Below are 15,093 nucleotides of genomic sequence, written 5' to 3'. Positions count from 1 at the left end.
ATGCAAGGCAAGCGCTCTACCACTGAACCACCTTCCCAGCCCCATAATTATAAATCTTTTATGCACCAAATGACACTAACCTATTATATAATAGCACTGAAATATGATAGAAGGTCTTATCTCAAATTTTTTGTAATAACCAAAAGTAACACCAAGCCTTGGGTAATCTCGGGCAACACAGCTATTTATGACCATGTACAACTGACAACATATGAGTATATAGACATTAGAAGTCTCTGAATTCATATCTGTCTTTTGGAAACTGAGGCACCAGCTGTGTAAGGCTTTTCCAACTGTGTCTAGTACAAATATGTATATGAGGGAACAGTTAGAAAACCAGGGGTAATTTTGGGAGTTTGGTTGGAGGAAGGTCTTTATGTAAAAGGATCCCAGGAGGTGACCACATCCTTGACAATAGACCAAAAAGAACGTGGAACTTAGGTATCCAGGCTGGATATTCCAGAGCTGGCCCCAGCTGGCTCTCTTGTCCAGAGATCATGAACCAAGCCTCCTATGTTCTTGCTGCTTCCCAATTTTTACTTGTTCAGACTCCATGAGATCCTGGGGAAGGTGTCTGGTTTATACCTGGAGATGCTGGATCAACCCTTGACCCCAACTGGACATTTTTCAGGAGAGAGGTACAAATGGCACCTGGTAGCCCACACCAGGGCAACACAGAACCAGAAGCTAAACTGGTGCCTCCTGGCCAATCCCAGGTGCCAACTGCTGTGACTCCCCAGTGGGCTATGCCCAACAACTGGATTGAATCTATCTCTATCTCCAGCTGTGTCAACAGCTAAGAACCTTGAGCTGGGCCTTCAAATGAGCCCCTGTGTCTGTGATACAGGTGTCCAAATGGATCTATCCACATAAACTCAGACAGACCCACCCCCACCAGAGGCAGTGTCTGAAAAGCCACCAACCAATGGTAGAACAGTTCTGCATCTTGAGGTGTTTCTGTACTTGGCATACGATGAAGATCTATCTTCATTGCAGTTAGATGATGAAGAGCTAGCACATAGTACTGATAAGGTCTTTTTTCTTTGTCAGTTGTGGGGCTTGAAATCAGGGCCTAGGTGCTGTCCCTGAGCCTCTTGTGTTCAAGGCTAGCACTTTGCCACTTGAGCCACAGTGCCACTTCTGGTTTCTGAGTGATTAATTGGAGATAAAAGTCTCACAGGGATTTTTACGTTTCCTCCCAGGATGGCTTTGAACTACAATCCTCAGGTCTCAGCCTCCTGAGTAGCTGGCATTATAGGAGTGAGCCACTGGCGCCTGGCTGATGTGGCTCTTCATGTGCCTTTACCCATATCACTTGAGGAAGAACAATCTATGGCAGAAGCTGAAGAGCCACCACACAATACGGATGCTCTGGCTCTGCCAAAATGGCATCTGAGGCAGGCATATCTTCATCAGTGTCAGCATCCGAAGAGCCACTAAATATTAGAGCAAATCTGTACCGTGGGATGTATCTGCCCATTTAATGTTTTTATTGTTATTATTTATTGATGTTTGTTTTTATTGATGCATATTATTTAGTTTTTATTGATGTACAGAGTTACGTAAGTCAGGTAAAGAGTATGTTTCTTTTTGGACAATGTCATCCCTTCCTTCCTTCACTCCTAGTTTTTTTCCTCTTTTTTTTTTTTTTTTTTTTAAGGATTTGACAATGAAGTGTCTTTTTAGTCACATGCTCTGAAAATTGCATGGAGAAATTAAACCAAGGAAATTAATAAAACTTATAGGCCTCAGGTATCTCAAAGGACAGAATAAAATCAGGTATCTACTAATATGCTCAGATATTGCACACTTAGTGGTCCTGAATCAAAAATTAAGAATGGTTTCTAAAGGGATGGGGAAAACATCTACTACCCTTTACAAATTTAAATAGAGGGCAGCAGACTCCAAAACTATGGTAGCAGTCATTCTAAATGTGATCAAGGTAAATGTAGAATGGAGATGTTCTAAACACAGCTATGATTCAGCAAATCTTAAAACACACCAAAACCATGATTACATTGAAAGAAAATGCACAAAAATCAAATAGGGATTTTGAGGGTTTTTTTTCATTTGGAGGTAATCTTAATGCTATTTAATTCACAAATATGCTAATTTAAATACCCAATCCTATGTATCTAAAACACAAAATGCATACATACAAGTATGTTATTCTCTCCATATGTCAGTGCCCATTCGTATCATGGTTTGGAAATGAGAAGAATAGATTCCCCTTAAACTGCAAGTCAGCAGGTGTTTCTTTACAGTTAACTTTAGCAAAATTCATACAAAATAGTAATTAACAATGATCTTTACTTGTTAACTCACAAGGAAACACCTTCAAAACTGCATTTTGTTAAAGTTCCTATGCTAAAATGTAAAAAAAAGCTACACAAATATTGAAAAGTTAAAAATTCCTTAATTTTTTTTTTTTTTTTTTGGCTGGTCGTGGGGCCTGAACTCTGGGTCTGGGCGCTGTCCCTAAGCTCTTCAGCTCAAGGCTAGCGCTCTACCACTTGAGCCACAGCACCACTTCCAACCTTTTCTGCATATGTGGTGCTGAGGAATCGAACCCAAGGCCTCATGTGTGCAAGGCAAGCACTTTACCACGGAGCCACCTTCTTATTCCTGGTACCACTACCACAATTTACAGGGCAATATACTTGAAGTAATGAAAAGAAAAAGAAAACGCTACAACAGATAAAAGACCTCAGGAATGTACCTCTAATTGACACTACATTGCATTAATCAATAGCTGCACTTTTTGCAAACTGTGACTATGACAGTCCTGAACAAGAAGGGTTTCCTGTTTAAGCTGCAGTAACTTTTCTGACTATGGATCATCATTCCTTCTGTGGCAGATTTTTATAGTTCCTCTAATGCATTTGTGATGACTCAAAGTAACCTCAAGCTTTTCTGACAACTCCTTAGCCCCTTTTCTGTTGTTTTAAAAACTGTCTGCTACCATATCCATCACTTCCACCACCCGATCAATAACCACCACCATATGGACAAGCCAGAGCTTCTTCCACCAAAACTGCCCCTCTTCATGGGTCCATAATTTGATTGCTGTTGTCCACTGTAAGTTCCAAAATCATCATAGTTGCCACACCACTGTAGTTACCGCCACAAAATTTCCTCCTTCATTGTAACCATCACATCCTCCTCCACCACCACCATATCCACCACCTTGGTTTCCATAATCTGGTCCACCATCACCATAGCCTCCTCTACTACTATACCCAGGACTGCCGCCAAAGTTGCCACCATCACCTCCAAATCCATCATATCCACCATCACCACCTCCATAGCTACCTCTGCTGCCACCACCTCCACCACCATAGCCTCCTCTTCCACCAAAGTTTCTACCACATCCAAAATTACTTCCAATACCTCCAAAGTTTCCTCCACAACCCATAAAGTTGCCAGATCCACCTCCACAACCTCTTTGTGATCCAGCAGACTGCATCTGTTGTTTAGAAAGGGCCTTTTTCACTTCAGAATTATGCCCATTAATAGTGTGGTATTTCTGAACAACAATTTTATCAACTGTATCATGATCATCAAAAGTTACAAAAGCAAATCCTCTCTTTTTTCCACTCTGCCAGTCTTCCATAACTTCTAGGGTTTCAATCTTGCCACATTGTTCAAAGTAGTCACTCAAATTATAGTCTTCTGTATCTTCTTTAATACCACCAACAAAAATTTTCTTCACTGTTATATGGGCTCCTGGCTTCACAGAATTCTCTCTAGAAACCACTCTCTTTGGTTCCACAACACGTCCATCAACCTTGTGAGGTCTAGCATACATGGTTGCATCCACCTCTTCAACACAAGAATAAGTCACAAAACCAAAGCCCCTGGAATGTTTTGTCTGAGGCTCTCTCATTACCACACAATCTGAGTGTGCCCCATTTCTCAAAATGTTCTCTTAAACTATCATCTGTAGTTTCAAAGCTCAGACCACCAATAAACAGCTTCCGCAGCTGCTCTGGTTCCTTTGGATCATGGCCCTCCATGTTGAGACTGGACCCACCTCTTCCAACTTGAGTTCAATATGGGACCGAGAGGAAGACCCAGTTTCTCCCTCTTATCCCCTCCCACAAGTTGTTTATTTTATTTTCAATATTTTGTTTAGTGAGTATTGTATTTGTTTACCCTTTGTCCCTCCATGTCTCAATGTCCCTGGCCATAAAAGAAATGCAAATCAAAACAACCTTGAGATTCTCTCTCACCCCAGTTAGACTGGCCAGCCAATGTCATAGCCAATCTCCTCAGCCTCCCCACAAAGATAGATAAACAAATAAACAAGACAAAAAATAAACCTCTTGTTTCCATTTCCTGGAATTCATTTTGCTGGATAATTATTTTATATGATCAGAGGCACTGAGGCTGCCTCTGTGTTCCTCCCTGTTGGTCTCACTGTATGTGAATGCCTAGAATCCTGTATAATTTATCATGTCCTGGTGTATTTTAGATCTAACTTTCACATCTAAGATAAACCATGTGCCATTTCTCTCTGTGAACTTAATATGATTCATTCAAGGTCCATCCATTTCCCTGCATATGATATAATATTTTAATGGCTGTGTAAAATTCCATTGTGTACAAATACCTTTTTTTCTCTTTCTTTTTTCTTTTTTTGTTGGTTGTCGGGCCTGAACTCTGGGCCTGGGCACTGTCCCCCAGCAATTCAGCTGTAGACCAGTGCTCTACCACCTGAGCCTCAGCCCCACTTCCGGCTTTTTCTGTTTATGTGGTGCTGAGGAATTGAACCAAGGGCCTCATGCATGTAAGGCAAGCACTCTACCACTGAGCCACCTTCCCAGCCCCACAAATACCTTTTTTTATCCAGTCATTTATTGTAGGGCATCTGGGCTGTTTCCATATTTTGGCTATTGTGATATTGCAGCAATGAACATGGATGTGCAAAGGTTATGATATCCTGGCTTGTGATGTTTTGGGTAGATGCCCAGAAGTGGTATGGCTGAGTCATAGGAAAGATTGATGTTTACTTTTTGAAGAAGCTCCAGACTGTCTGCCAGAGTGGTACTGTACTAGTTTATATTCCCACCTACAGTACAATACATTCCTGCCAGCATTTGCTATTACCTGGATTCATGATGGTGGCCAATCTAACTGGGGTAAGATGTTTTGATTTGCATTTCCTTTATGGACAGGGATATTGAGCATTTCTTCATTTGTTTCTTTGCCATTCTCACCTCTTCTGAGAAGTCTCTCCTTAGCTCTTTTGTCCATTTAGTGATTGGTTTATTATTTTGGAGGAGAGTTAATTGCTTGAGCTCCTTGTATATTTTGGGGATACTAGTCCTTTGTTTGATGTATTCCTAGTGAAGACATTTTCCTAGTCTGTTGGCTATCTTTTTAGTTTAGTAAGTATATCCTTTGCTGAGCAGAAACTATTTTGATGTAATCCCATTTGTTGCCTCTCTCTTATCTGCTGTGCCCCAGGATTCTTCAAAAAGTTTAAGCCTATGCCTATCAGTTCTAGTGTTTTTCAACTCTCTCTTGCAGTAATTTCAAAGTTTTAGGTCTGATGTTGAGGTCTTTGATCCACTTTGAGTTGATATTAGTACCTGGTGACAAACAGGGATTCACTTTTGCTTTTCAACATATGGACGCTCAGTTTTCCCAACACCAGTTATTGAAGAGGCTATGTAAACATTGTATATCTTTGGCTTCCTAATCAAATATCAGTTAACTATAAGTATATGGTTTTATTCTTGGGTCTTCCAGTCTGTTCTCTTGATTTTTGGGTCTGTTTTTTGTGCCTGTATCAAGCTGTTTTTTCTTATTATAGCTAGGTAGTACAGCTTAAGTTATGGGATTGTGGTACAGCAACTTTGCTTCCCCTCCCTTTTTTTTCTTGGTCTAGAATTATTTTGGCTATTCAAGGTCTTTGTTATTTCACATGAACTTTTTTGAGGTCTGTGTTGTTTCACATGAATTTTTGGATTGTTTTCTTTATCTCGGTAAAGAATGGCCTTAGAGATCCACAGGTAGGCAATTCTGAGTGCAGACATCCCTTATGGTGCCAGCAGCGTGGGGCTTTTAGAGGTCCGGGCTGTGTCCATTTGCAGTTGTTACAGACCCTGTGAGTCAGTTTCCAGTGTTAGGAGGTCCTGCCAAGACCAGACTGCTTGCCAATGTTCGAGACCTGCCGAGTCCCTCCCAAAGAGACCATTCCTGAGGTAAGGGGTCCCACGGAGACCGTTCCTGGAGTTAGAGGCCCTACTGTGTCCCATAGCTTGTGTTGGGGACTTACTGAGATGCTTCGCATCATTAGAGGTCCCGCTGAGCCCATTCCTGGTGTGAGAAGACTAGCTGGACTTTTGTTACGTTATGAAGTCAGTTTTTCTCCAAAATGGTGTTCCTGGTGTGTGCTGCTGTGGCTGCCTTATCTAGTTTTGAGATTGTTTCTGGATCACAGGTATGTTGTTGCTATCAGCTGGCAAGGTTCTGCACGTGTCATCTTTCGTAGATACATCTTCATTGGAGTCAGAAGCTGAAAAGTTAGCACATAGTACACTTGATGTGGCACTTGATGTACATCTGCTCATATCACTTGAGGCAAAACAACCTTTATCTGGTAGAAGCTGAAGAACTACTACATGGTAACAATTTGGCATCTTGTGATGTTTTTGACCATGGCATGTGAGAAAAACACATTTCCCTCTATGGCAGACTTAACCATTACTTAGTACTTTCACCTCAATCTCGACCTTGTCCATGTCACTTATGACAAATGGACCTCCAATCTGTGGCTGTTTTTGCTGCTATTGAGAAGTAGCAAGCTCACTCACTCTGTCTGATATCAACCCACCTTTACCTGCAGAGGGCAACTTAACTCCAGCAGATATATCCAAGTTTGATTCCAATCCAAGATAGGAGCACAACTTTGGGTGTGAAGGTAAAGACTTAGAATCTCCTGAGTTCCACTAAGAATCAGCTCAATCACTTAGAGAAGTCTTTTCTCTCCCCTTGGAGGTTGCCTGATGTATTTTTTGCTATATATTTTTTTGTCTGTAATTTTAACAATTTTAATAAGTTTACTGTTCATTCATTTCAGTTGCATAATTCAGGGGGCACTAAGCCCATCCCCTGCCCTAGAAACATGAGCTCTGTCTGCTGAAGCTCCATGCAGAGCCTTCAGTCCTGAGGTGAGGACGCTCACAGCTGTCAGGGAGGAAGTGGGAAGGAAGCCCTTGGTGTGCAGGGAATAGGTAAAGCCAAAGAAGTGGCAAGGATCCAGCTTTATGTGGGTACAGCTATGACTGAGGCAGGGCCCCAGATAGTTAAGAAACATGGATTCTGTGGTCCAGACATAATTGTACTACAAAAAAGCTGTTTCCACATGAGCCTCAGCCTCTTCTTTTGTGAAAAAGGTTAACAGCTCCTCCAAGGGTTGGAAGAGGACAAACAAAATGCAATGGTTGTGCATCTCCCTGTTACCCCTGAGCCCAAGGCTGTGTGCAAGCACCTATTTGTGATTTTTGCAAACATTCAGTGCTGAATTGGAAGAAAGAACGAGTGAATGTTCCTGAGAGTTTTTAATCTAAGATGGTCTGAGACTTGGTGATTTTGGTATCTACACAGGTTGTGGGGGACTTTGAATGACAAACTTGATCCTGGTGACTAAAGTGTCTTCTATTAAAGTGCTTTACTTACTTTATGTCCATTTTGTGAGAGTTGTTTTTCTGAAAAGTTCCTGATTTAGCCAGATGGCTTGGCCCTTGTTGATTAGATTTCTGTTCTATATGTCCTGTTTCCTGTTGACTTTAGCTAGAACATCCTGTTAAAAGCTCCTTAAATTTCAGTTACATCATATTAATTAAGCCACATTATTTTGTAGACTATAAACCTCAGCCAATGTGAACAATTGGGCAGGGCCTGCTGCGTTAGGGATAAAAAGGGAGCAGCATGCCTGCTCTGTGTGATTGCTTGCCAGATTTTTGGCTGATGGTGCACCCTTCTGCAGAAGTAAACTTGCCTTGCCAAGTTCCTTTTGAGTAGGTGCCCTTATTCCTACATGATACCCTAATATTTGGAGCCATTTCTAACACTGAGATTATAGGCATGTGCCACCATGCCTAGCAGGACTACTCTTTTGTTCTTTTCTTTAAAATATTAATGATGAAAATAGACAAATACTTCTACTTGAGCCCTCATATTTCTCTATTTTTATGCTTATGAGATAGTTTACTGCTATCATCAATATGTTTTTTAGGGTAATTCATTGAAAATGAATAGGAAAGAATAGTGTAAATAATTGGAAGCTGTGACTGGAATTTTGTGTACTGTTTCCTGCCACTGCCCTTTCATTAGAGCACACTGCCATAATTTATGAAAAAAAAAACCCACATTGCTTAGTAGTTTAGGGTATATATATATATATTTAAAATTGATTAATGTTTTTGTGTTGGACCTGGGCCTTGAACTCAGGGCCTAGGTACTGTCCCTGCTCAAGGCTAGCATTCTTAACACTTGAGCCACAGTTCCACTTCCAGCTTTTTTTGGTAGCTTATAAGAGATAGGAATGTCTTGGACTTTCCTGCTTGGGCTGGCTTAACACTACGATCCTAATATCTCAGCCTCTTGACTCACTAGGATTACAGGCATAAGCCACTGGTACCTGGCTATATATACATTTTTCATAAAGCCAATTGCAGAGGGGAGCAATTTCACATTCTAACTTCTTTCTTTTTGCTTATGTGGTGCTGAGGAATTGAACCCAGGGCCTCAGGCATGTAAGGCAAGCACTCTACCACTGAGCCACCTTCCCAGCACCAATATCACATTCTGGGAAGTTGGCTCAGTGGTAGAGCGCTTGCCTTGCATGCCTGAGGCCCTTGGGTTCGATTCCTCAGCACCACATAAGCAAAAAGAAAAAAGCTGGAAGTGGCACTGTGGCTCAAGTGGTAGGGCACTAGCCTTGAACTGACAAGCTGAGGGACAGTGCCCAGGCCCAGAGTTCAAGCCTCACAACCGGACCAAAAAAAAAAAAAATACCTGTAGTGTTGTTGAAGTTAGAGTTTGTACCACAGGCTGCCTATTGCATTTGCTAAGCTTGGCTATAAAATAATTATTGTCACTTTGCTTTTAAGTGAATGACTTGATTAGTAGGGCTTGTCAATGATGTACTCCCACCTGGTATGGCTTGCTCTTTCCCCACATTTCTTTCTGGCTCACTTTATTACCTTCTTAGTATGATTTTAAAATGAGTATTACCTTCTTAGTATAGTTTTCCTAGGCTACCCTATTTTTTTCAATGTGAAGAGTTTTTATTGACATTGTATGAAATGTTTTTTTTTTTTTTTTTTACAGATTAAAAAAATGGTTACAAAAGGTCTATTTGGCTCCAAAATAAAGGTCAAGTTCATCCATGTTGGGCTTCAGCCCACTCGTCCTGAGGCAGTCCCAGGGAGCATCAAGGGACCACAGGCTGTCAGAGAAGGCCTGGGAGAGGCCACATCTAAACACTGAGCCTACAATACTAAAATGTATTCACATGTACTTTTTTTTCTTCTTGAAAAACATTGCATGTTTTAGTTTAAACAAAATCTAAAAAAGGTGAAGTAAACAACCAAACCCAGAACTTGTATTTTATCTTACATATTTTCAGGATACACAGTATAACTTGTCAGAAAAAGTTCTCCTATTAGTTTAATGATTTTTTTTTTGTCCAGTCCTGGGGCTTAAACTCAGGGCCTGAGTACTGTCCTGGAGCTTCTTTTGCTCAAGGCTAGCATTCTAACATTTGAGCCACAGTCCCATTTCTGGCATTTTCTGTTTATGTGGTGCTGAGGAATTGAACCCAGGGCTTTGTGCATGCTAGGCAAACACTCTACCACTGAGCCACATTCCCAGCCCCCTCTCTCCTATCAGTTTAAAACAATGCAAGAAAACAGATTACAAGATGGCTTAGTCTTGGCTACACACATGAACCTGCTTCTGGGGCCACCAGGCATACAGCCTCAGGCACTGGGTGATACCAACTGGCCCCTCTAATCAATAAGATACAGAAATAAGGAATACACATCTCAAGATGGCTTGAAAAAATAAAATCAAGTTTAACATAGATGTTTAACATAGATGTACTATGGATACACTTGTATTAAAAAAAATGAAACAAGTCAGTTGAAGCTTTCAGTCTAAATGCATAGAGAAGTCTGAGGCTGTAGGCGGGTCCCAGGGCCAGAGAAGACCAGAGCCTAAGTTCCACAGATACTTTGAAGTGACAGAAAGATTACCTTTTCATTGGATAATCTTGTAAGATCATAGAAATTCTGGAAAAGTACACAATTGATCTCCCTCCCATCCTTCTGGAATTTCCATACTGAGAAAAGCCTAATTCCAAGATGGAATATATTTCTTGCAAATATAAAGGCAACATCCTGGAAACCAATGATGGAAAGAAAACAATTAAAGAGAATAAAATTTAGAGAATAACCTCTAACCAGAGTTACACGCAGAACAAAAGACAACAACTGTCTTGGTCCCCAGTAATAACTGGTCTTTGTAGACATGGAAAACAAGAATTCTAGGGCTCTGTTGGTGGCATAAGAGTTTGGTGGGGCTAGGATCTGGCTCAGGAAAGCGGAGAACACCTGGGTCCCATATTCTGAAATCAAGAGTTAAGAGACTGATAGATTGAGTTGAACTCTAAGAGTGGGAGATACAAGACTAGAGTCAGGCACTCTGAGGAAAAGTTTCAGGGAATGGACCACTGATTTGGTCAACTGCTTGAGCAATGGAAAAAAAGTGGTAGATATTCTATAGTTAGTTCTCTTTTACATGTGGGCTGTTCTATCATTTGATTTTCATGGAGCTCCCTGGTGAGGAATAGAGGCATGGAGGATAATTTGCAGCACCAATTTTGCCATTCTGAAACAACCCCAGCCATCTTCACACCAAGTCCAATATGACAACTGAACTTCTTGCTGAAATTCTTGGTCCAAATGAGAAAGAATAAACATGAGCCACATGGTACGGTACTAAACACTCTATTATCTAATGTTTACTTGAGTTTGGTCTTTCTATTACTAATTTAAAATGTCTGGAAGTAAGGGAAAAAATCCACTCAATGGAGCCACTTTAGACAAATGAGCCACTTTAGATAAATCCATCTTCTGGAAGCTGTCAGAAGACTGAAAACAGAAGATAGTTTGAGGTCCTAATATTTTAATTTAATAGCTTAAATGTTTTTTAAAGCAATTTTTATTGTGATTAGGTGATTACATAAATTTCATAAGTTTCACAGTATTGTGAGATAGTGATACTTAGTTAAAATAAAAATACATTCTAACCTACATGAGGCAAATTGTCATTATCATGGTCTATAAAGTTTGTGAATTCTATGAGCTTTGACAATACAACTATTTCTTCCACATCAAGTGTTATATACATTTCTTTCCTTTTGCTTAGTATAAACTGTTCCATCTTTCCCTCTCATTCCTTCCATCCCATTGCTGCCCTTGAGTTGCTTAATTCGTTTTCATCAATGTCCAGTCCAGCTGATGAGGCCTTCTGTTGTATGTTTTCTCCTATTTCCCTCTGTTTCTGTGTCTTCTTCCTCGCTTCCCTCAGATGTGCATATATATATATATGTATGTATATATATATATATATATACATATATATATATATGTGGTCAACAACATGGGGTCATTTAGTTATGATACAACAAGATGAGTGGAGGTCCTTTGTTTCTCAAGTCCTTTTTACTTTGCTGTATCTCCTTGCATCTTGGATTTAACATCCACATATCAGGGAGACCTTGTGCCATTTGTCTTTTGTCTTGGCTTACCTCACCCAAAATGATTTTTTTTCCAAATTACATCAATTTCCCTGAGAATGCCATTATTTTTTCCTTTCTAATGGCTGCATAATATTCCACTGTACATAGATACCATAATTTTTGGATCCATTCATCTGTAGTAGGGCATCTGGGTTGTTTCTATATCTTGGCTATTGTGAACAGTACAGCAATGAATATAGAGGTGCATGTGCCCTTGTATCCTGGTTCCTGTTGCTCAGGGTAGATGCCTAAGAGTGATATGGCTGGGTCATAGGGGAGGTCTATATTTAGCTTTCTGAGGTACCTCCAGACTGCTTTTCAAAGTGGTAGTATTAGTGTACATTCACACCAGCAATGCAATTGGGTTCCTTTTTCTCCTCATCCCTACCAGCATTTGTTGTTGGCTGAATTTAAGATGTGGGCCATTCTGACTGGGTAAGGTGATATCTCAGTGTTGTTTTTATTTGCATTTCCTTTATAGCCATGGATGATGAACATTTCCTCATGTGTTTCTTTACCATTTCTATCTCTTCTTCGGAGAAATCTCTCTTTAGTTCCTTTGCCCATTTAGTAATTGGTTTGTTAGATTTAGGAGGGAATTACTTTCTGGAGTTCCCTGTATATAATGGATATTAGGCCTTTGTCTGATATGTTGCTGGTAATATTTTTTTTCCCAATTAGTTGGCTGTCTTTCTAGTTTTGTTGCTCTGTCTTTAGCTGTGCAGAAACTTTTTATTTTAAGGTAGTCCCATTTGTCGAGTCTCTCTCCAATTTGTTATGACCCTGGGACTCTGTTCAGGAAGTTCTTTCCTGTGCCTATAAGTTCAAGTGTCCTTCCAACTCTGTCCTGCAGTAGTTTCAGAGTTTCAGGTTTGATTTTAAGGTCTTTAATCCATTTTGAGTTGATGTTAGTGCATGGTGACAGGCTGGGGTCTACTTTTAGTTTTCTGCATGTGGCTGCCCAGTTTTCCCAGCACCAATAGTTGAAGAGGCTATACTTCTTCCACTGTCTGTCTTTGGCTCCTTTGTCAAAAAGCAGCTGACTGTAAGTACGTGGTTTATTTCTGGATCTTCTAATCTATTCTATTGGTCTGAGGGTCTGTTTTTGTGCCAATACCAAACTGTCTTTATTATTATGGCTTTATAGTAGAGCTTGAAATCTGGTATTGTGATCCCTCCCATGTTGTTTCTTTTGCCTAGAATTGCTTTGGCTATTCTAGGTCTTTTGTTGTTCCATATGAATTTTTGGATTGTTTTCTGTATTTTTAATGGGAATTACATTGAATTTGTGTATCAATTTCAGAATTTAGTGGGAATTACACTGAATTTATGTATCAATCTGGGCAATGTGGCCATTTTCAATATATTAATTCTGCCTATCCAAAAACATGGAAGGTCTTTCCATTTTCTGGTGTCCTCTATGATTTCTTTCTTTAGGCTTTTATAGTTTTTTTTTATTAAATAGTTCCTTTACATCTTTGGTTAGGTTAATTCCTAGCTATTTTATTTTATTTTTTTAAATTTTTATTTATTTTTTATTGTGAAAATACTGTACAGAGGGGTTACAATTACATGGGCAAGATAATGAGTACACTTCTTATCAAGCATTGTAGCCTCCTCCTTTGTTTCCCCTTCCCATCCCTTCCCAGCCTCCCCCCGACCCCCCTCCCCCGCCCAATCCTCCCCCCCCCACCAAAGTTGTAAAGTTCCTTTTCGACATGACAACTTGTACTTCTCATTGTTGCAACGGGTCCACCTGTATCCTTATTTAAAGGACTTGTTTTTCCCCTTCCCCTCTACATATTATACCGACATCAAATACAGTGAAAGCAAGGGTTATACTGTGGGGGAGGGACATACAAAGCAACAAAGAAATAATCTTATAAATGAGTTAGAAACAATCACATGAAAGAAAAAAAACATTTGAATACATATCTTAGGGTTCATTTTCCTAACATCACATTATCTGACCTTTTCTGCTTGACTCATACATATACTAGATATTGCAAATAAGGGAAACCATGGGACCTATAGCTATTTTATTTTTTTGAGGTTATTGTAAATGGGTTTGTTTCTTTGATTTCCCTTTCTGCTTATACGTTGTTGTTGTACAGAAAGGCAACTATTTTTGTGGGTTAATTTCGTATCCTGCTACTTTGATGAAGTGGTTTATAAGCTCTAAAAGTTTGGGGGTGGAGTTTTTGGAGTCGTTAAAGTATAATATCATGGTATCTGCAAAAAGAGATAGTTTAACTTCTTCCTTCCCTGTGCACATCCCTTTAATGTCCTTTTCTTGCCTCATTTCTCTGGCTAAGGATTCTAGAACTATATTGAACAGGAGTGGAGAGAGTGGGCATCCTTGCTTTGTTCCTGCTTTTAGGAGAATTGGTTGTAGCTTTTCCCCATTAAGTATGATATTGGCTATTGGTCTGTCATATATGGATTTTATTGTTTTAAGGAATGTTCCTTCTATTCCTATTTTCTCCAGAGCTTTTTAACATGAATGAATGTTGTATTTTTTGATGGGCATATTGTTTATTTATTTTTTTTTACTTTTTATTGTGAAAATACCATACAGAGGGGTTACAATTACACGAGCAAGGTAATGAGTGCATTTCTTATCAAGCATTGTTGCCTCCTCCTTTGTTTCCCCTTCCCATCCCTTCCCATCTTCCCCTTTCTCTGACAGCACCACCCCCGTGAATGTTGTATTTTATCAAAAGCCTTTTCTGCATCAATGGAGATAATCATGTGGTTCTTGACCTGGAATCTGTTGATGTGATGGATTACATTTATTGATTCACATATGTTAAACCATTCTGTAAGTATGTGCTTATTTTGAGAGTATTTGCTTAACATATTTGGGTTACCAATGTTTGAGGAGTATAAATTGATAATGGTGATTTTTCTCTTCTTGGATTGTTCCCTGTATTAATATGTGATGTCCTTTTTTGTCTTTTTGTATTGATTTTAATGAAAAGTTTATTTTGTAAGATATCAGAAAGTTAACTCCCGCCTTCTTGCTAGGAGCATTTGCATGGTAGATTTTCCTCCATCCCTTCATTCCAAGTTTGTTTTATCTTTGGCTGTGAGGTGGGTCTCTGGAAGTCAACAAATGGATGGATCTTGTTTTCTGATCCATTCTGCAGTTCTTTTTCTTTTGATCTATGAATTGAGCCCATTAGCATTTATGGTTATTATAGAGAGGTTATTATAGAGTATTTCCTGTCATTTTCCTGCTTTCCTAAGTTTTTCTTCTTTTCTTTCCTCTTGTGCTT

The 15,093-nt window shown here is 39.7% G+C and overlaps 1 pseudogene; it reads right to left on the bottom strand.

The window, feature by feature from the left end:
• Positions 1-2,924: 2,924 nt before the first annotated feature.
• On the bottom strand, positions 2,925-4,023 carry LOC138818995 (heterogeneous nuclear ribonucleoprotein A3-like; annotated as a pseudogene).
• Positions 4,024-15,093: the final 11,070 nt, after the last annotated feature.

The sequence above is a fragment of the Dipodomys merriami genome, unplaced genomic scaffold, assembly GCF_024711535.1.
Source record: "Dipodomys merriami isolate MVZ:Mamm:240054 unplaced genomic scaffold, mDipMer1.0.p SCAF_8, whole genome shotgun sequence".
NCBI lineage: Eukaryota > Metazoa > Chordata > Mammalia > Rodentia > Heteromyidae > Dipodomys > Dipodomys merriami.
Note: the sequence above shows the minus strand (reverse complement) of the source record. Positions and strands in the feature narration are given on the sequence as shown.